This window comes from Takifugu flavidus, chromosome 7, assembly GCF_003711565.1.
Source record: "Takifugu flavidus isolate HTHZ2018 chromosome 7, ASM371156v2, whole genome shotgun sequence".
Classification (NCBI taxonomy): Eukaryota; Metazoa; Chordata; class Actinopteri; order Tetraodontiformes; family Tetraodontidae; genus Takifugu; species Takifugu flavidus.
In genome coordinates this window covers 11409374-11432193 of record NC_079526.1, presented here as the reverse complement: position 1 = coordinate 11432193, position 22820 = coordinate 11409374, and the positions used below count along the sequence as shown (strand labels likewise).

General features: G+C 48.3%; 1 protein-coding gene across 1 annotated transcript in view; it reads left to right on the top strand.

The window, feature by feature from the left end:
- The first annotated feature begins 6738 nt into the window (after positions 1-6738).
- ptprsa (protein tyrosine phosphatase receptor type Sa) overlaps positions 6739-22820 on the top strand; it is a 151383-nt gene continuing 135301 nt past the window's right edge. The window contains 1 exon segment of the mRNA XM_057039508.1: positions 6739-7223. The gene's annotated coding sequence lies outside the window, so the exon portion shown is untranslated.

Here is a 22820-nt window from a genome sequence, read left to right as displayed (position 1 = left end):
TTTTAATTAGCATACCTGCTACAGGGGATCTGTTTAATTTTCAAAGTCTCAGATTTCCATCTGTTATTACAGCCTTGAACAAAGGGCCGTCTCTGACTTTGTTATTGTTCACACCCCAAAATAGAAAATTGGATGAAACTGTTCGATGGAATAACAACAGAAGCACCCGAGAGACCATGTTGACGCTGTTTTAAAGCTGGCTCGGCCCGTGGGGCAGAGGGTTATTGGTTCAAGGCCCGGATGCAGACTGAATTTGGAAAGTGTTGTGGTAGCAGGGAGAGGTGCCAGGACACAGATCACTGGGGTACCCTTGAGCAAGGCAAGAAGGAAAAGCAGCAAATTCAAGCGGAACGCCGTCGACCCCAACAAAAAGGCTTCTAACAGGGAACCATCTGTTACACTCTGAGGAGTCAAAGACACATCAGAAAATATAATAAAAATAATAATAACACCAGTACATTTGTGCCTCCTCCTCTCTCCTCTCCTCTCCTCTCCTCTCCTCTCCTCTCCTCTCCTCTCCTCTCCTCTTATCTCCTCCTCCCCTCCCCTCCCCTCCCCTCCCCTCCCCTCCCCTCCCCTCCCCTCCTCCTCTCCCCTCCTCTCCTCTCCTCTCCTCTCCTCTCCTCTCTCTCTCCTCTCCTCTCCTCTCCTCTCCTCTCCTCTCCTCTCCTCTCCTCTCTCTCTCCTCTCCTCTCTCCTCTCCTCTCCTCTCCTCTCCATTCAGACCTTGAGGATCTTTAAGTTTTCCATCTTCTCTCAAATGCTTCTTCTCCTTTTTTATTTTCCTCTCTTTTTAAAAGACCTCGTTATTTTACTCTTTGCTCGTCCGTCTGGACTGTTTTTTTTCCTCTAACATCGTAGCTCAAAACTGGCTGCAGCAGAGGCATTTCCCTGGCTACCAGCTGGTTTAAAGGACAGATTCAGCACCACTGTAATCATTTCATACCCCCCCCCCCCCCCCCCTTCCCCAATAGGGTTGCGTATTTTGAAGCTCTATCCTAACGACGTCGCAGCAGCTCCAAACTGTGAATGCAAACCCGACCTGAGCAGAAATGGCTTCTGTTTCAGGGTAGGTGCCAGCCCAAATCCTCACACTGGCCTCTATCTCATTGGCCTTAGCTGGTTTGCTGCCCCCACCAACACCCCCCCCCCCCTCCCCCGACGCTGACATTCTGTAATTGTGACATGACGGTGTTATTGTTGGAGGTGATGCACCTCACCAAGGTTAAGTCAGATCTTATCAGGCCGCTGGAGCGAGAGGGCTGCTGGTTCACAGGCAGCGGCTGGGAGTTAATGCACTGACGAGCTGCTCTTCACCCCGCTGACGCCCCGGCTGCTGCTCTGTGTGCTGCCTGCTTTTTGGGCAGCTGGATACATTTTTCAGAGACCCTGGATGTCAGATCTGCTGGGGGTTAACTGGAGAATGTAAACTGGACAGAAGCATTCGATGTCTTTTTTACAGCGTCGTAAATGCATGTTCCCCTTTAAAAAAAGTGTTTTTTCCTCAATAAGTGAACCCAGACGTTGCCATTTGACTGAACACGATGTATCATTCCAATGAGACACTTCATATCACAAACTTTAGCTGACTACAAAGGCTCGTTACTCGTTTTGTTAATCGTCCCTGCTGACGAGCCCAGGCAGAACCCTGCATCAGGCCCAGAGGCACCTTTATGGGCACCTTTCCTCGGCAAATCTCAATTTTGGGGGGTGAAATTAAATTCAGGTCAGGGGTCGATCCCAAGGTGGGAAATCGGGATCGAAGTTTAGAGCAAGCCGGGGTCTTTGGGGGCAGCCTCGTCCACGCTGCTGAGCTGAGGCTGAATCTTCACACTCACCAAAAACAAGGAGCCCACATTTACATGTATCATCCTCCCTTTTCCTCGTCTTCGTGAGGGATGTTAACACCTTCGCCCACCTGTGAGTCTTGTCAAGCTGTTGCTATACATATCGACGCAGCGCTCGGCGAGGGAGAGACGGCAACCACTGAGGAAGAGCGAGGAGAAGTAAATGAGGAGCCGATCCTGCGGGAGGGGAAAAAAATGGGTGCGGAAACGCTGAAAACCTCCCAGAACAATCTTGCAGCCTTGTAGCGACTTTATCAAAAGACACAACGCGAAAGAAGTGAAAAGAGGGGAAGATGAGAGGGAAGGAAGAGCAGAATGAGCTCGCTGTACCTGCCATCAAAGCCTCGGCGCGTCTTCTGCTCATGGGCTCACACGCCCACTCATCCCAGCAATATTTCAGCCTAATGAGCCAAGTGTCTCTCAGTGGTTCCTGTAAACCACCAACACTATCACACAGCCATTACGGCGCTCTGTTACACACAACTTTTCCTGTACAGCTGCACCTCGTCGCTGTCTGCACGGCGTCACTTCCTATTTCATCTTTTGGGGACGATATTGCTAGTTTGCAACCACACTGGTGCATTTTGCAATATTTTCTAATGCCTTGTGTTGCACACGTGATGGCACAGATTCAGCCGTTGCCTGCGCTTGTTCGGCAGTGTTTTCACGAGCGTTTTTCCAGTTTTCCAGTGCAAAAAGGAAATATGATGAGATGTTCAACTGCAGCTGCCTGAAAGCGTCTGGATTCATAAGCAGGGGGGGGGTTCATGCTTGCCTCTGCTGAACTTTTAAACAGGAACAGTCCGGGTCAGGACGTGCCACCGTGGCAGACTTCACCGCCCTCTCCTTGCCTGTTTCTCAATACTAGCGGTTACCGCTAAGCTGGAAATAAAGGAGTGAAAGTCGCAACGGTTTGGTGGCTCCCAGGGCCGACATGTTGCTGAGGTGTTGCTTCTGGTGTGAGCTCGGACTTGGAGCCTTTCTCTTCCTGCTAACAGTCACAGCAAATCAAATCCCCACAATGCTGGCAGCATCTGCGCTCCTGTAGGCACACAGTCGCATGGTTTTTGCACTCCCATGCCAATGGTACATACTTTTTATCACCATGGTGACATTCATCTTGCTATTAGGTTTAACCCAACTCCACAGATGGAGTGAGTGCTTGGATGTACCCTGTTATGCACTTTTAGTTATGTCACTGCCCTTAAAAACATCTTTTTATTTAAGGGATTTAGTCTTACATTTGAAAATCTTGCCATTTACCTCATCGGTTTTGGCCCCCATCTGGTCAGATTATGAACTGCAGCCTCAAGCATTCCCTCTTTTTACACAAAAGCAGAAAATATTTGTGAATTAATAGTGAAATACCACTTCATGAGTAATTATTCAGTAAGTATTAATGCATTTTTAACATATATGCTTATGCAGCACATATAGAACGACAGATATGGTTGACACAAACATTTACTATCAAACCTGCAAATTCTGTTAGTTAAAAGGACATCAGCCACAAACGATCATCAGAAATGTAACAGTTTTAATGTTTTAAGCGAGGCTGCAGTGATACGCAGAGTCTGACTGTGTGATGCTGAGGAGACAACATCTCCCTGCCGAGGTAATCAAAGCCCCAAATAAATACAATGTCATGGCGGTAAATATGAACCCAATATGGGCAGGGAAGATTGGAGGAGTCAAAGGCAGCCCACTCATATTTGTGGTGGACTTTTGATGGTGTATTCTCTCCCAAAACACCCTTGTTTACACCGTCTGCTTTGCATCAAAGCCGCGCGCAGCAGCACAGAAACGGCGGGTTTGGAATTGAATATTCTTAACATAGTGTTCAGTCTCATTATGAGAACTGTCACTCACCCGCTCATTATTTCATTATATATTAAAAGAAAAAAACAAGTTTTCACCGCGGTTTTAATGATTCGTGTGGAATAAATTTCATCTACTTTTCATAAAATCTTCATGAAATGGAGATCAGATCAAAGCGGCTTGATGATGCCTCTGACGACAGTCGGAACGCTCGGAACGTTCCACGCTCGGAACGTTCCACGGTGACAAATCCAGGTGGAATCCACATATCGATTCAATTCTTCTATCCACTCTCATTTCCTACACATGTCCTTTAAATGCCAGACGTTTAACCACGGGTCAGTGCTAATATTTATGCTAGTGCGGATTCAGCGGGGATGGGGGGGGTGGTGAAACAGGTGATGGCGCCTCTGAGAGGAGCCGTGGCTGTGGTGCATTATCTTTGTCTTCATCTCAGCCTAAGCTCCTCCAGCCTGTCATGAAGCCAGGTAACGCATCAGCGATCGATCAACGGCCTCCTCCAGCTTTTCTTGCTCACCCCAGCGGCTCCTGATGGCGGAGGCTCGGCCCAAACGTTCCGCCCGCCGGTTCTTCCCTAATTAAGAGTTGTTTCCCCGCGCAGGTTTGGAGGAGATGTCAGGCGGGAGGAGAAGGGGGAAAGACAACACAGCTGCGTGGAGATGAAGCCGTGAAGATGGGGGAGCTGAACGAGAACCACAGTTTTGAGCATATTGACAAATAATCCCAAAAAATAACGCTTTGATGGCACGGCAGGTTGAGCCGATACGCGACCGGTGTGAGGCCCAACCGGGTTCCTCCCGTGGTGTCAAAGTGGCGCTTTTATCATCTAACGTGAGAATGAGCCCAAATGAGCCTGTCAGAACAGGTGGTACCTGTGGGACGCCACTTCACTGAAAACGTGTCTCTTCACCATGACAGCGTGTTCCCCACTGTTGGGTCGCTGGGTCTTCATGGAAACACGCACGTGAACACCACGACAGGACCGGAATAACGGCGTAAAAGCAAAACTAGGATATGAAGTGATGCACGTTATAATAATGCTGAGTTGCAGACAGGAAGTGAGGTCAAAGGTGAAGTGGCCAAGCGCGCAGACTCGTGTTAAAGGTGAATTAGGACCTTTAAGGCTAACTGCTTTAGTGGCGGCTTTTGAACGCAGGCTAATGCCAATTTTGCACAGTTTCACCTTTGGAAATGCCAACGTGACGATTAATCCAAAGACAAAAAGAAAAAAGCCGAATCACAATAGAATCTTTTCATCTGTCCATCTTCCAGGTCACATTTGGTCACACTTCCTTAAGTGCTGGACACGTGCACACGTCCCACGCAGGTGCACTCGGGTTTCCACGCGGCCACCAATCGAAGCCTGCAGAGCTTGAAACACACAAACACACATTTGTCTCTTTTTTTCACCTTTTTGTTTCATTCTCAGGGAACCAGATCGCCTCTGGGATGTGCACAATCAGCCGCTTGGAGCCCTTTTTATGCTTTCGTTGATGCGTAAATGCTGACAGAAAGATGAAAATTGGAGCTACGTGAAGGGTCGCGCGCCCCTCTCTCATGTAGGCATTGATATATGGTGCGATTCATCATGAAAGTGGACATCAGAGGGTCATGTGATGCAGCCTGCTCCTCCTGTACAACCTTCAGGTGAAAGCAGTCGAATGTATTCTGGAAACGGCGATAAACGCTGCAGGTGTGCACATAAATACACACTGACTCCGCCTCTGCTGCTGCGCCCTTCTCCCGTCCACCGGTCCCACGCGCTCCCGGGCTCCAGGATAAGGCCTCTGGAATTCCGGACTCTTTCGGAAGGGCCCGGCGCCTGCAGCAAGATCCATTTCAGCCTGTCCCTGCGAGCGTCCACGCGCCGGTAGAGATGACGGAGGAGAGCAGCCGCGCGACTTTAAAGATGTGATTAAGTAAAAGCTGCAGCTGAAGTTGATTGATTAAACAACCCTGCAGCTTTCTTTTTTCCAGCAGAAATGTCAGGAGGTAGAAAAGTAGCCTGCAGCTGGTGTCTACTGTTGTACAGAAGGTCAGCAGATTTGATGGACACACATGACATATGTTATCGCGCTGATTCCATAATGTGGCAGTAATTGTCAGTTAGACTTCATATTGATATGTTAAATACTGAAATTGAGTCAAATATGTGTCCTTTATCAGGCAACATGTGTCCACCTTCTCCCCGCTGTGTGGGTCTGGGGGGTCTTCGGGTTGGTCTCGATCGTGCTGGCAGCATTTCTCTCTTGGACGAACCAGGAACCCGAGTCTACTAAACATTCTTCATCTTCTAATGTACCAAGTTTGCTCCCCAGACCTCCACGTCTCCAGGAAGGTCCCCTGAATGTGTTTTTGCTCCTGACCATCATCACCAGGTGCGTCCTCATGACATGATCAGTAACGGCCTGTCAGGGGACTTTCCTGGGCGTGGCTTGGGAAATTGAACCTGATTATCAATTAAGGAAAGCTAATTGTTTGATTTAGTGACTGGCGGGGTAATTACTTTGTCCCCATTGGGGCAGAAAAAGGATTGATAGCTTTTTTCCTTCAATTAATGAATCATCATAGGTAATTGGATTGTGTTTTAAATTGGGTTATATTTATCTAATGTTAAAATAAACGACACCGAGTAATTGACTGTGACAAAAAGAGGGAGATGTTGATGATGCGTTCCCAAAATTCCAGGAAACTCTCAAAAGTTGATCTCTGTGTTGCCCAAAACTTGTGCTAACGCTTCGTGGTGTCGCCATTTAAGCACTTTGTTCCGGATCCTTAAGAGTCTCGGAGAGCAGCTTCACGCCAGAATCCCACCACCTCCTCGCAAATGCGGGCAGGCAGCGGCCGATACCTCCAGCGAGGCGTGCGGGAACGCACGCAGCCACCAGCAACGACCGAGGTTCTGTGGAGAAGATGCCCCCGGAAACAAGCGGCACATCTTCAGCCACTTCAATAAACGGGAAATCGGCGTGATGACGCGCTGCAACATGCACGAAGAGTCCGATTCGGATTGAGTGACCTCTGGAAACTGTTACTAAATTTATCTTTATTGGATTCTTTTTCTCCGCCGGATTTTGAAGACATTTTTAGCCATGTAGAGGTGAGATGGAAGGAGCCGTGTCGACGGGGTGGCTGGAGAGGGAGGGCCGGACGCATGACATCATTCCCTCATCTTCCCTGCGCGGACACAGCTCTGGTATCTCCAAATGCGCACGGCGGCTGCTGCTGAGGAAGCGACTCCTCCTGCCGTATCCAGACGCGTCCGGACCAACCTGCGCTCCTGAGAGGATTTAAACAACCCCCCCCTCCCCACACACACACACCAAAAAAAAAAAACCTGTCCAACACGTACACGTACCAGACAAAAAAATAATTAAGAACTCGGTGGAGGAGCCCGTGGAGCAATCTTCACTGGACCGACCTACAGGGACGCACGCGTTTACCACAATCCCGAGGATTATTGCCGGCTTTAATGATGAAGATGTGAGGGTTTATAAACTGAGCAGAGACAGAGGAACTCCGAGACTGAGCCCAAAGGTAGGCGCACTTCTCCATCTCTCCTTGTCCCATCACTCCGTCCACTTCCAGCACTTTCATCCGCCTGGTATTTTCACCGCCGCTCGCCTCTGCCATCGTCTGAACGCGCTCACAGAATTAAGGGGGGGCTGTTGGTGTTGCGCAGGGGTCGTGCGTGATTCTCGCCGCGCTGCACGGGAGCTTTCGGGCGGCCGCCGCGGAGATTTGCGGTAGATAAGATCCCCGTTTGTCCGACACTCAGCGGGGGAGCCCGCGAGGCTGCCGCTGTTGACGGGCGCCACAGATCTCCATCACTGTGGACGCTTTCAGACCCCCCCCCCCCCCCCCCCACCCCGGCTTCATGACAATTTTAGTATCACCAAAACACGAAAGCTGGGTGGTGCACCGGCGGGGGAGAGGGTGGAGGGTCTGCGGTGCACTTGTGGGCGCTGAATCCCGATGTGAAGCAGACTGTGTGTGTGTGTGTGTGTGTGTGTGTGTGTGTGTGTGTGTGTGTGCGTGTGTGTGTGTGTTGGGGGGGCATAAAGTGCATCTTCACAGGGGTCTATTAGAACCCAACAGTTACATCCAGTTCCTGTGCAGGCGTCAGTCGGAAATTCCATTTTACCCACGTTTCTTATCCCCCCTCCATCTCTCTCTCTCTCTCTCTCTCTCTCCTCTCTCTCTCTCTCTCTCTCTCTCTCTCTCACCCACTCGTTTCTCGGACCTTTAACGAGTACCGGCCCGGTTTGCGTCCCTGCAAACCGGATTTGCGCATCGCTTCGGTGACGTGTTGGAAAAGATTTTGGTTCTTCTTCTTCCTTCCACATCGAGGGGGAGTCTGTGTCTTGCTCCCCGTTGATGTCCTCGCTGACTGATCCAACTAATCCGCCACTAAAAAAAACTGCTCTCGGCCCGGAAAGCAGAGCTTTCTTCTGGGCTTCTGTGTTCAACTGATACGAAGGGAAATAATCACCAAATCCACAGAATTCTTATTTGTCCGTTCAAATTGATCGGAAGTGACTGCAGCTATCCTGCAGAGATATGAAACACCAGACTAAACGCCAGAAGATTCACTTTGAACAAACCTGTTGGCGTCTGTTATTTTCGATGACTCCCTGAAAGTATCTGCATTTCCAGAACTGACATTCCGTTCATTTCCCGATCCGATTCTTCTGACTTCGGACTTCGCTGTTGGACCACATCCCGCAGGAGCAGCCTCGTCCGTTTCCCACCCTGTTCCGCCCCAATTGCGATCGCTGTGGCCGCATTACGCGCAGGGTTCCGACCAAGAGAGAGTAGATCTGAGCTGGTGTCCAATCTACCTAATCTGATCCATCTAATCTAATCTGGCTAATCTAATCCGTTTAAACTAATCTCCCCTGAAAATTCTCAGTGTATACATTTTGCTGTGTCTTTATGGCTATGGAACATCCCAATCACTCCCCTGACAACAGCAGAGGGATTTGAAAGAGGGCGCACACACACGCACACACACACGCGCGCGCGCACGCACGCACGCACACACACACACACCTAATTCCACAGTCATTTCGTTATTGTAAGCAGATTTATGCTAGTGTGTGTGTGTGTGTGGGGGGGGGGGGGGGGGGGGGTCATTTGCCTTCTTGGTGTTTCACTTCATGCACATTTTTACTACTATTGTAGAGGGTTCGGCCTCTCGTCTCCCCGCCAGCGTGAAGAAGCAGATGATGTCATGCTCATGTTGCTGCTGCAGATTAACGGTGGGGGCACAGGTGATGATGACAGCGTTGCTATTTACAACGTGACGACATTAACTCACCTCAGAGCGGTGCCCCCCCCCCCCATCGTTAGGATGGAACCAGGGAATCATGTAGGAATCAGCGGCTCTGTTCCTCCTGGCCCGGCGACCTTGCACGACTGCACACTTGGGCGGCTTCCAAAAGAGAAGCGGGAAAAACCCGTTCCTCTTCAGTCTGGTTTGGGCGTCAGGGTGTGGCCAGAGCTGCTGCAGATATAGCAACAGTTGAGTTCTGCTTCTTCTTTCAGTCATGCTACCTGTCACCGCATTCAAGCATGTGACGGGTGTGTGTGTGTGTGTGTGTGTGTGTGTGTGTGTGTGTGTGTGTGTGTGTGTGTGTGTGTGTGTGTGTGTGTGTGTGTGTGTGTGTGTTTTAAAGACAGAGTGCAGCAGCACAGTTATTAGTATGTGCATTTGTAATGTGCACACATGTACAATCACACATACACACACACACTTATTATATTTATAAGACGGGCCATAAGTCAAACTCCGCAGTCTCATTAGAGGCCACCGAGCTTAAGTGTGTGACTGTGTCATTAACGCAGCTAAAACGGGAGCAGCCACGGATGGTTGGGAAAGCAGGGCCGAAATATGTAAAGCAGCAGGAAGTAAACACACAGAAAAAGAAAATCTTTAATCATAATCCTGCACTTTATGGAGAACCTCGCTCATGTGCTCTGCGGCAGGCTAATTACCAGGGTAGTGCTTGTTAGTTGTCACCTCCTGATAAACAGCAGGGTGCCCCCCCCACCCACCCCCACGCACACACCCCACCCCCACTGCATCGCGCTCTTCCTCTTAGAATCCAAAATTCTAAGCAGTAAAATGGGACTTTCGAGCGCTCACCTCAACCCTTCCAGCGATGCTAATTTGCCGCTAAACTTTCCTTTCAGTTCCGGGGAGCAGATGGCGTAACGCTGGCGAGAGACCGACACATCAGAGCGCTCGTATCTGGTAGCGCGGCTAGCATTTCGTTGCTGCTAATCGGCGAAGAGGGCGAATTGTTGGTTCTTTAATGCGGCTGGAGCTCTGTGTTCTTCACATCGGAGAGGAAATCTGGTGGGGAAACATACGGTCCCCAAATCCACGTACAAATATTTTCCTTTTTGAATAAATCGCTCAGGTCAAAGCGGCGGGCTGTTTGCGCGGAGGCTCTCTGCTGCTGGATAACAGCGGCGGTGAAGAGCGATTCCAGAAAAGCTGGGAATAGAACAGCACATTATGTATTCAGGTGTATTCCAGACGGTGACGAATGCGCAGGAGCGTCGGGAATCAGAGAAAGCGCACCGGCCGAGCAAAACTCAAGGTAGAAGGAAATCAGACGCGTTTTAAGGATGCTGTCTCAGTCCTCGCGTGTTTTTAGGGACGCAGGCGGGGAGGACGTCTCATAGTGGCCGAGACGCGTCCTCTCAAGCAGACATGTGACTACAGCCGACGCCCCCTCTCAAGGGTCGGAGCTCTTGAAGGTCACGGTAGCATTTTCCCCTCCTCAGACAACTCCGGCGGGTATGTCTGGATCCACACAACCCCCCCCCCCCCCCCCCCCCCCCCACTGACCCCTCCACCATGTCTCGTCTTGTCTACGTCACACTCGGGACGCTGCCTCATCTGTGGTGATTACACGCAAGACAAAACTGAGACATACAGAGGAGGCCTCCATGTGCTGGTCCTGATAAACCCTCACAGGCAGCATTGATCCCTCTCAGAATAATCCATTTAGAGCGAGCGCGCCCGACCACGTGGGTCCTCTTCAATTATTTATGGCAGGACGCTGCGCGGGCTTCCGCTGGGATGCAACAGTGTGCTCCAGGAAACCTGTGAACCGCAGAGAGCGAGGGACACGCAAGAGGTGGAAGACAAGAAACAGAGGGACAGGCCAGCAGCAGACAGGACAGGACAAAGGACAGACCCACGATCAACCTGGCAAATCTCCGCTCCGTCCTAACCGGCTACTTTTTAGACTCAGCTACTTATTAGAGCAGACAAGCAAAAAAAGGGTCTTTGATGATGATGAAGTTGTGAAATTGTATTGATTGCGAGTGCAAGCAGCAAGGAAATAAGGACATGGGAGATGGACTGATTAGGGACGCAAAAGGCAGGGATGTACTGGAGCAGTCCTGGGTGTGGAAAATCGAAAATAATGAGAGCCAAGCAGAACTCCTGCAGGTTTAAAAGATTTAGAAATCCAGGGGAAGCCAGTCAATAAGGAAAGTGAGGCAATGAAGGTGTGGCAGCGGCAGAAAACAGGTGAGACAGGAAGGAGGAAATGAGTGGAAATGCAGCCGGAACAGATGGATATAAATGGGTGGGGGATGGGATCGCTTCCAAACAAGTCATGAAGCACTATTGATCATGGCAGAGTTATGGCTGCTATTGTGCTAAGTGGAATCCAGCCTGTCAGCCTCAGCAGCAGTACAGTCTATCATTATTTCTACTGTATTTATCTTCAATACCGCAGTGGAAAATGACTTGTTTTCATCTCGATGCAGAAAAGTCTGCAAGGATCCTCCAGCACTGGCAGATTAAAAGGACCGGGATGAAACGGCCGCGTTTCTTCTGCGAGCTCTCCGACTTGGATATTGTGATTTTTGCAGCATGCACTTGGAGCTGAACTCTCCTCTCTGCCTGGTCTATAGGCTGCTATTAGCAGCTCATATATGGCTCCTGTAAATCCAGGTAGATTTGTCTTACCTGACTCCCCCGGTGTTCGCCGCCAGGCTCTCCTCCTATTAGTGTAATTCCCAGCATCCTTTTAGGCTTCCTACGCTTTGTATACATTTGAAACAAGAACAAAGAAAAAAGTGGAGCAGAACATTTCCGGTGTGCATTATATTGATTCCACTTAGCCCGTGGTGGATGATGCATTGCACACCCTTGTGGCCTTTTTTTTCTAGAGACTTTACTGCATCATAAAATTATATCAATGTTTTTTTAAATGAGCTGTGCTGTTCTGACACCGTTTTAAACAAAAGCAGTCGCTTTAATGGGCCTGCTCATGCAAATATGTCTTCTTGTAGCCATAATGTACAAATATTCAGAGGCTGAGAGGCACCAGAATTAATTCGTCACGTTGAATAAAAACGAGAGGAGACGTCGGTTCTCCGAGGAATTGAACTCTTGTTACCATTAGTGCTTCAAGGATGCAAGAAAAAGGGAGCAGCACGTTGGAATGGCTACACTGACCGTGTCAGGCATTCTAACCAGACAGACTAAACAGTGCAGCTGCGTAGCTATTAGCTAATGATAACATAGCAGTAGGATTCTGTATCATTAGTAAGGCCCCTCTCCCACGTTCCGTTCCTTGAAGGAGACACCAGAGATTTATTTGTGTCCAGAATCGTTGATTATTAGGTTGGAGTAATTGTTTTGCCTTTTCTTGATTGCTCAACCTATGCTTTCTCCAGGGCCTAGCTCAATAGCAGCTTTTATTAGCAGGGCTCTGGCCAGACTCAACGCTAACAGGGTGTTAAGCGTGGTTACAAAGGAGGATTAGTGAGGGAGGGGCTTAGTTCAGGGTGGAAATCCTTACTCATACTGTCATTTTCATGTCTTCTGTGTCAGTGAAGCAGCAACATTCATCCATGGGCTGTCAGCAAACATCATATCCAAACTTCACAATTTCTGGCCCAACTCACCGCCACGGTCCTTTACGTCTGGCGGCCTTTCGCAGATGCTTGCAGACCTCGGCTGGCGAGTTCAGCAAATGGCGGATGGGTCTTGAGCGCTAGCCGCAGCAGCAGCGCAAGGATAAAACTGTTGGAAAACCTGCCGAACCACAGAAAGTAGCACCAGTAGCACTTAATCCACCTGCTGGGACTGATGAGGGGAAAGAGCAGATGGATCCTCAGTCTAATGTGCTTTTAACATCAACATCTATCACGGTTGTTAACTAATCACTTCAAGACCTCAGTATTCTTCTACGTATCTGCTCGTTCTTGTGCTAGCTCTAGTTAGCAGTCTGAGAAGTGCTGTTGTCTGGCCTCCTTCCTGCCTTTTCTTTTCATCATTCACTCCGTCTCTACCTGCGTGTCACCCTGCCAGCATATAGATATCCTGGCAATAGACTTTGGTTGTTTACTTTGTGTCACTTGGATCGATTTTGGATTTTATGGAGGAAGCCGAGCTTCTCTCGCGCGCCGATCCCCGTCTGCTGGTGATGGAAAGGCCCGCCCACCGTTCACCGAGAGGACACGGGTCTTTATGGTGGCTGTCCTGGTGGTGGAGACGGATAAGGTCCAGTCTGTCATTGGAGATTTCTACCTTTCTGCTGGTCTGACGCCCTACTTAAAGGCAATTTATCCTCACTGCTGAGGAGGGATGAGGAATGCGACCCGGTAGTTTATGGGGCTGGGCTAACGGCATCTGGGGCAGTTTTCCTCTCAGCTAGTTGGTGGTTTTTATCCTGGGAAGGTGCGCTGTCACGTGGCAGCCTGTTAGTCACCGTGTAACTTCCTGCCTTTCCCAACATTCTGCCTGTGGCCACTTTTCTTTTCTCTGACCCCATGTCCCTCCCACTCTGGCCTCCCCCATCCACCCAAATCACAAGTCCACCAAACCCTTGTCGCGTCCACTTCTTATACAGAAAGACAAACATGAAAACTCTTCTCTTCCATCACTTCCTGCCAAATAAATCCCTTCGACCTTTGACAAACTCCAAATAGGATTGTCGATTTTTCAAGGCTGTCCAGTTCATCAGTTTGATTCATCTTTGCAGAGATGGAAGACGCGTATTCTTCGCATGTTTACGGGGGAAGGGGGGGGGGGGGGGTCAGGTCAGTGGATTCATTCCGAGGCGTCAGTGCGGTCTAAAACCGTCAGGCGGTAAGATGGACGAGGACAGGACGGCGTGAGTCAGGATGTCACCCTGGGTCACCCTACATCTCTCCCCCCCCCCCACACCCCCCCATCCCCTCATGTACTTGTCTAAAGTGCAGTGTTAATTGACATCAAAAGCTGCCTATCTGGATGACTGCTCCTGCCTTATGTCAATGTTCCTGTCCATCATTCCTCCTCTCTGTCTTTGATTCTCCCGTCTTTCCTGGCTGCTCCCGCTCCCTCTGCCCCCCCCCCCCCCTTCAGCTCCACACCAGCTTATTCCCCACTGATTGCCTGTGTTGTTCCTCTCTTCCTCTTTCCTCCTTATTTACATCTCCCTGTCGTCTTCCCCTCTCCTCACACACGCTTTCTCTCTCTCCAACCACAGAAGTTTTCCATGTTATTATGACATGAGGCGCTCGACCAAACCAAAGCAAAGCAGCAAATCACAAGACTGGTAGATTTTTAATAAATAATAAAGAATATGCACTCTTTTCACATGTTCTGCAACAGAAAATCCAAAAAATGTGTAAATAGAAGCGAGAGCTGGAGCTGAGAGCTAACAATACTTACGACCAACGAGCTCCTGAGCCCAGTCCCTCCATCTTATATTTCACTGCTGCCTGAGAAGAAGAGGGTTCTTGGTTCAAGCCCCAGTTGTGGACAAGACTTGTGCTGGTAGCGAGAGACACTGGACTCAGATCAGACAGGGCCCTGCAGAACCAAGGAAGCTACTGTTATATCGCACTTTGCACTAAAACAATGCCTGGCTTAGAAGAAGCTGTCCTCAAGACGTTGGAAAGTCTTTTAGACGTAGCCAGCAGCTGCGGCCCCGACGGTGGGCTAAACCGCCGTCACGTAACGAGATGTTGAGCTAGCTGACTGGGATCTCCCAGTAAACATGGATGATTAAATGTTAAAAGGCATTTCCAAACACGGATGATTAAATGTTAAAAGGACTCTTTCAGGGAGTCCCGGGTGGCTCCCACGACACAATGGAACCCAGTTTGACCACTGAGCTCAGCGCAGCAAAGACATCGCTATTTAAAAAGCTCCTTTCCTCCTTTTTCTGTCGCTACGCTTTGACTAAATTTGTGAAGAGAAGCTCGTTTCGCCGCTTCTTGCTTTTCTCCAAATGCTGCAGAATGTAAAAGTCTATTTCTGATGTCACTGCGCGGCTTTCTTGGAGGAAAACTCTGCAACGCACATCTTCTTCTTCTTCTTCTTCCTCTGTGTCTCGTCCGGCCTGTCCCGCCACTCGGAGCTGTGCAGCCTTTGTTTGGAATCTTTTGTTCTTAAAGGCGATTACGACCATCAGACAGGCCTATTAAATATTTAGCAGGGCTCAGGCGGCCGCGTTCGCCGGCTTCACAGGAACACCCACCACAGATGTTCAAAGTGGCTTCCTGTGCAGCGTGGACGTGCACAGATATCCGCAGGGACAGATGCTCAATTAAATAAAATGCACAATTTGGCAGAAAGACGTGAATGTGCGTCCACGTGCGCGTGTTTCCTCAGACACTGGGATATCTGTCCCTTTATGTGGGCTTTTCTGGAATGTTTGATTTTTACGTTTGATGTGAGAGCGCATGTTTTTGCCGCTGCTTCGTATCAACAGCTTCCACATTTGCACGCCGTCCTCCGGCCGTATGAGAGCCAGAATGATGAGTTGCTTGAAAGAGCAGCGCTAAAGGTCACCAGCTGTTGACACATCTGCGTGATCATTTCAGGAACCGTGACTGCGGCGCACCGTTAATAATCAAGTCTAAGAGCTGGCACCCGTGCGGGGCAATCAAAGGCTGCTTTCATGTCTGGTTTTGGTGTCACTATTGTTGCTTTTTTCCTTGTTTTAAGCTACTTGTTTTAAGCTACGTCCGAGGTTGTGCCTTAAAATCCCGGCGAGTGGAATGTTTCAAAAGTTTTGCCTGATCAAGGACCGCCTGATGGTGAACGCCGAAGGTCAAAGAGTCCCACAGCTGTTGTTCTCGTGGTGGCCTTGCTCCGGAGTGTCATCTGCTATTATTCGCAGGGATCTGAATGTGAATGAGCAGTCCGGGCTTCACTGTCTCGCTTAAGGATGTTTGGCTGTCCTATAAATGAGATGTGATTTGCCAGTTATGAGACTTACATCCAGAACTCGAGCTGCCAGCTTGTGTTGGCACTCAGGTTTAACTGCATATCGAAGCTTCAGATCTGCTTCTTCTTTCCATCTTAGATTCACTTTTAAAGTCGAATTTACTCATTAGAGTACTGGAGTGTTGATGAAGTCCTGACATTAGATACGGAGAAAACACAAGTAGAGTTTATAAAAAGCATGTTGCAAATATAAGGCCTGTCGTAGGATTAAACTCTTTACTGCGATGAGTCACAGGAATCATTTAGATGGTTCAGGGTTTAACTATAAAACAGATTTCCTCTCCAGAATCTTGCATCTTGAGCTCGCCAAGCGCTTGTTCGGCCCTTAGTTTGGCCCCCGCCCGCCATCGCTGCACCTGCAGAGGAATCCCCGACAATTTTAAACAGGAAGTGCTACTAAATGCCGGCCGTTCCGTCTTGGGTTGTCAGGTTTTAAACATGATGGAGAGGGCTCAAACGTTAGTCCATCCTAATCCAGTTGTGGTCCAGTTACCGCTGAAGCAGCAGCCCCCACCAGTGAGTGGAGTGCAGCATTCGCTCAAATGATTCATGCAAATAAGACAATTTTCATTATCTTCATTTTGACCACCCCAGTTAAAATATGCGCAGCGCTTCATTTAATCTAAGAGTAATATAGACAACATCAACACAAATAAACAAGCCGGGGGAATAAAGCATAAATAAACATTTCAGGTGCCCAGTAAGTGAGTGTGTTCTGTGGTTGTTGTGTCGGAGTGGGAAATCAATCACACCCCCCCCCCCCCCACACACACACACACACACCCCTCTCTCTCTCTATCTCGCTCTCTCTGATTCAACCTTCTATTGATAAAAATAAAATAAAAAAATCCAAGCTGAAAGTACTTGGAACAAATAAACGTAATTCATGGCGGTTTAAAATAAGGATCAGTGAGATGCTGCTGAATAGGAACGCATGAATACAAAACAGAGCGCACTTTTACAGCTTAATAGACAATTAAATCATTGGTTATGGTGGGGATTAATTGAGGCATATTTCAAAGGCACTGCAGAGAGAATTCATACTTAGGAGCCAGTGTGATGCCTTTAATGATGAAATTTCTCCCTTTAATGGATATCTGCTCATTGATAAGTGGCACGCTGTGATATGTGCTCGCACTGGCCGGCCAGTTAATCCTCCTCTAATGGCTGGTAACAAAGAGGGCATCTTTGCCGGGATGACATGTGCACATCTCCTACTGGACAAACGTGTGTGTGGGCATGCACGGCAGGAAGGGCTGACTGCCCTTCAGAATACCAGGACCGGCATTAATCTTTAAATGGCTTTCAATCCATTAGTGGCTACATCTTGAGATGGAGAGATTGCCAAAGAGGAGAAGGCAGGCATCATCTTTGTGTGTGTGTGTGTGGGGGGGGGGGGGGGTGCTAGGAATAGGGATGAGACAGATGATGTCAGTGATAATGGAGGATGAGGACAGAGGAAGAATAAAAGTAGAAAGGTTAAGAGAGCAACGAGAGAGCCGAAAGGATGAATGATGACATGTCAGATTTCACACCAATCATCTATTCTATTCTGTTCTAGTATCATTTGATTCAGGTGAAATAGGTCTTTTGGTCACTGAATCTCTGGACTGACTCCTGTGTGTGTGTGTGTGTGTGTGTGTGTGTGTGTGTGTGTGTGTGTGTGTGTGTGTGTGTGGCCCAGGGGTTGTGTCAGGTTGCACTACTGGGATTAAACCTCCGACCTGGTCTTCAGACCCGTATAGACGAATGGAATAAAGTCAAATATTTCGGTCTATTTTCTACTTCCTGTTTCCTGCCCACAGCTTCTGGCTGTTTGTGTTTCCTTTCTGTTTAAACTTTCTCCTCTTCCTGCCCGTCCTCATTTTTCTGTTTAGCCGCGCTCATCTTCCTGTTTTCCTCCTCCCTTATCGTTCCCGTACTTCCACTCATCCTCCTACCGCAGCGCTCTCGTTCTCAGCTCCTCCAACAGTGAGCTATAGTGACTCTGACATCATTACCCTTGTTGTGACAGGTTTCATTTGTACCCTCTGGACCCATACATCAGCCTGAGTGATGGTGTGGAGCCGCCGGAGCCCCACCCAGAGTGTGGCAGGGTAACACACAGAACGGTCCTAAAAACCGTTCCACTCCTTGGGAACCACTTCTCCATTTCTTTATCTGATCTGTCAGACTTAATGCAGTTTCAAAACACTGAGCGTACAAGCCTGGAAGAACCATCTGTGACGGATCGGGAAAAAATAGCCACAAGGAAAAATGCACATTTGATAATGTGTAAGAAATGTAGGTTTAGAGGACTGAAGAGAGGCAATGACAGGGTTTTATGCATTGTTATGTTAATGTTTGTTGTTATTTTCTTGTTCATTCAAACCGACACTAAGTTGTTTTTTTATTCCTTCACCATGGTGACCAGATATTCCATTATGTTGTACTGTCTTGTTTTGGGTCTATCTGCAGGCGAGTTTCTGTTCCCAACAACGTTGAGGATCTGTTTTGTGGTCTCTGTTTCCACCTACAATTGGGAGACTTTTCCACAGATCGCTCCCACTCGTCAATAGTGAGTGAGAGCGTTTCCAGTGAGGCCTCCAAACCGCCTCAGCTTCATCTTAGCAGCCCACCAGCACATCAACAATAACCTCCAGACTGCTCGCAGCCCAATTGATCTGTGGTTGCTTTAATGTGCAGCTTATAAACTCCACAGCATTATTGTGGCCAAACAAAAATGAGTTTGAGCGTGGAGCTATTAATGGCCAAACAGGCCGCGTTCCTTCTCAAACGAGAACGATCCCATTGTTGGTGTTCAATTGCGTGAATTAGAGCAGGAAAAAGACCTTAAAGGAAGAATTGGATGAGCTCCTGCTTTGCAGGAGTGAGTGGAAGGGCTCAAGCAGAGGAGCTAAGCATCAAAATAATGGGTAGATTCATATCCTGCATCACTATCCTGCTCGGTTCAGGGTAAAGAGGAGCACGTTAGCTTCCATTTAAAGTGCATTTTAGGTGTGTGTGTTTGTGTGTGTGTGTTGTGGTAAAAGAGACTGACCACACAAGAGGCACATTAATCATCCTGCCCCCCCCCTCCCTCCCGGCTCATGTAGTGTGAATTGAGGCCTGATGGATGGCTTGTCTCTCAGCCTGGATTCCAACAGAAAGGCTGTAGCCCATTGACAGGCCGGAGACCCCAGGGGGAATCCTTTACCCTTCAGCTCATACATATCTGGACACTCGGTGTGGCTCCTTGTGTATTTATTCCACAGATGGCAGCTGCACGGTCTCTTTGTCTTAGAGCTGTGGTGGAAGACTGCACCCTGACAGTCCCCAAGGGCAGTAATTGCATTTTCTGGGTGCAATCTATGTCAATAAACTCCACACTCATGCCGACATTTGCCGTTCCTGCTAGCCTGTGACCTGCCGTGCAGAGTCTGTATTGTTACGCAGGGCACCGTGGCCATTTCTGACGCTAGAATTCACCTTTAAAAAACTGGTCTTTAGCTCCCACAACTATTTAATCCTGCATTATCCTGATATGGTTTGAAATGGCATAAATCAATGTCTACCTCTCTGTAGCGCAAACAGCCGTAGATGGTCGGGCTACGCTGGCAAAACTAATTGTACCTCTAATCTGACGTCTTTGAAGGCATCACACTTTGAGAGGCTCAGACCTGTTACGGTTCCAGATAGAACATTTAGACAAACATTCACACACCCAGAGCTTTGCCTTGGGCTGCATTTGGGAGTTTAGTCTGTTGCCTAAGGATACTTTCATCCTGACTGCAGGTGTGGTAGGTTGAACAGCCGATCCTCAGATGTGATTACAGCCTGCTTCATCCCTGCTTATGATATAGCCTCTGAATAAACCCCGCTGTTGAAGATTTTCATGCAGAGGAATCGTTGACATTTCGGTAAAATTCTTCCAGACAGAGACTTTGATGGCATGTTTGGAATCTTCAGGTCCCATTTTCTTCATGTTTGAGGGCCACAGCTCATCTTTTTATCTGTAGTTTAATATTTACCTGTTTCGTCGGGAGCTTCAGCACTGGAAAATGTCCAAATTCCGATGCCCCCCTCCCTTTTTGTGCAACAAACAGGAAACTGTTGACAGCGTTTTGTATTGTTCACGGTTCTGTTCTGTGGGGAATTCTGGAGTTTGGAGAGAATCAACTCTTTGTTTCCGCTTCAGTGTGCACAAGCCTGTGAAGAGCAGGCAGAAACTCTTGACTAGTCAGGAAATGTAGCCGAGCAGTGACGAGCAGATGATGAACAGTCCTCGCAGCCCCATTAACACAGCGTAGAAGCAGGAATTTTGAGTTTCCTGGGTCAGGAATCTGCTCCTCAACTCATACAGGAGCCTGGACTGTCTCAGAAGATGGAGGCGTGTCTGGGCTGCACATTTCTACCGACACAACGTGAGGAGAGACAGACCTGAGGGATGAAGCGAGGAGTCTAAGGAGCCGCAAGGAATAATAAGGGTAAAGATAGACGGAGAAGAAGAGGCGGACGTGACTGGAGCCTACCTTTCCTCCTTTTATTCCCTCTAGGACTATCTCTTGTGTCTCAGCTCACTGTTGTCATTCACCTCACCTTGGTGATGGAGTGGAAGGCTTCTTGGCGCCTGCCAGTTCTCCCTGGCAAGGCGGCGCGAGGGAGTAAAACTCGGCACTTTCATGATGAGGCACTTAGCAGATGTCTGATGAACAGCTCCAAACTTCCATCTCCCAAGGACACAGTGCAGCGTGTTTGAATAGTGTGACTTTAACAGAGGGGATCAGAGTGTGTAGGCCGAGCTCTGTTAAAGCACTGCACTATTTTTGTCATTTGAACTTTCTTTTTACATACATGTTAAATTCAGCATGTGCTCGGGTGACACCTCAGGCTTCACATGACTAAAGCAATAGAAAACTCTCTAGTATTCCTGGGGGATGGGCCCCCTGTGAAGAGTCAGGGCTCAAAGATAATGACGTCCAGCATCTTAATGTGCTTGGGCCACCTGTGACGTACAATAACAGTTTATTTTTCAAATTCAGCTGATATTTGCTCTGAAACAGAGATGCTTCTCCCCACAGCACCAGTAGCTGGACACGTTAGGTGACAGCGAGCGCCTGGTCTTGACGACTTGGGCGTCAGGATGCTCTTGCAAATCAGTTTTGTTTCGACCGGCCGACCCAGCGCAGCTTGCACATGCTGATTGGTGAGATTTCTGAAATAAGCTTGCACTTGCACATCATTCTGACCAAACCAGGACTGGGCAGAGTTCCATTTATCTGGTTTTATTGGACAAAAACACTGTCTAAACAAGGTCACCTGAAGTAAATAGTTCCCAGGTGTGCCTTGTGTATTTGAGGGAACATTTGATACACTAATGTCAGTGCAGCAGCAGGCACCCCCTCGCTGAACTCTTAAAGTGCCATTTTGATATGTAAAGAACTTAAAACGCTTCTTCGTACGCAACACTGGCAAACCTGTTGGTGTGTACCTGACATGATTAAAGGAAACGGTCTCATTGAAAATAATTAGGAAGATGCTGCGGGAAAATATAAGAGTGTATTGTTAAAATGCTGCCGTTTCTATTAGCATAAGTAAAGTACAATATTATTGTTCCCCTGCCTGTGGAATATGAATAATGATCCACACCTCATGGGCCACTTTCTTCAGCCACTTAGGAATCACTCATATATTACAAGCTGTGTTAATCTCTTCATTTAGAATTAGATTTGTTGGAAATGCATAAAAAGGCTCAATATTTACAGGAGTAGTGTTCTATGCCTTCATTGTGCAGGAAACGGGACGCTGACAGAGGTTTATGTCAGCGCAGAATGAGAGAATTGCTGTTGACAGCCTGGGTCAACATGCCCTGACAGTCAAAGAAGGACCGGCTGGGTTTCCAGGTAGCGATGAAGAATTCTTCCCACGGGACGTTTCAGCCTTGGACATAATGGAGCGTGTCCAGCGCCAGTGTAAATGGACAGCTCCAAAGACAACTGAAACATGGATTAGAATGTGGATAGCATAGCAAATACTAAATTATGCAAGGAAGAGAAGTAACTTCAAATCCTAATAGGAAGCCATTCATGGCCACTGTTGTGAATGGCTTAAGGATGGACTTGAAGAGTGCCTTTTCATCCAAATGACCCTGTTCATAAGAGCTCCCCTTATACTCTTTCAATTTGTAAAAGCCTTTAAGGGGATGACTTCGACGACCCCAAATACTCAGTACTTTGTTGCGTTCGCAGTCGTGAAAATTAGGTAGGGAAGTGTTTTATGGGTAATTTAAGTATGAGTATGTGACTGACAGCTGCAAGCTTGGAGGCATCCATATTTCTATCAGCATCTTAGCATGTAAAGGGGTGGAAGTCCAGTGGTGGGGGGCATGTTTTCCCTTTTTCCTCCATTAGGCCCACCAATATTGCCGGAAACCTTTATGATCAGGAATTGGTGCAGCTAGCAGTTATTTGCTTTGGTGTGTGTGTGTGTGGGGGGGGGGGGGGTATTTCACTGGAAATGGGCCTAAATGATAAAGGTTCCTGCTGTGGAAAAGGGGCTATTGATCAGTTTTTACTTTGCATCGGTTGTGCACATTAACCTGATTAAAATTTGGTATGAGGTCAGACCTGGGGTCCGGCCATCACCTTGATTAAGGTTCCCGCTTTTCCAGCCTGTCATTTCATAAGAATCATGACAGCCGCAGAACCGTGTCCTGGCAGAAAGTGATGAAAACACTCAAGCAGCCTCTGGTTCAGGCTTCTCTGACTCATGATGCAAATTGGTCCGGCTCTGGAACCCACCTGAATCAGCTAAATGAGACTGGGGGTGCACGCAGCTCCTGACACACAGAAAAACCCGAGCGGACTGAAAAGCACACGCACACACGTGCACACAAACATGCA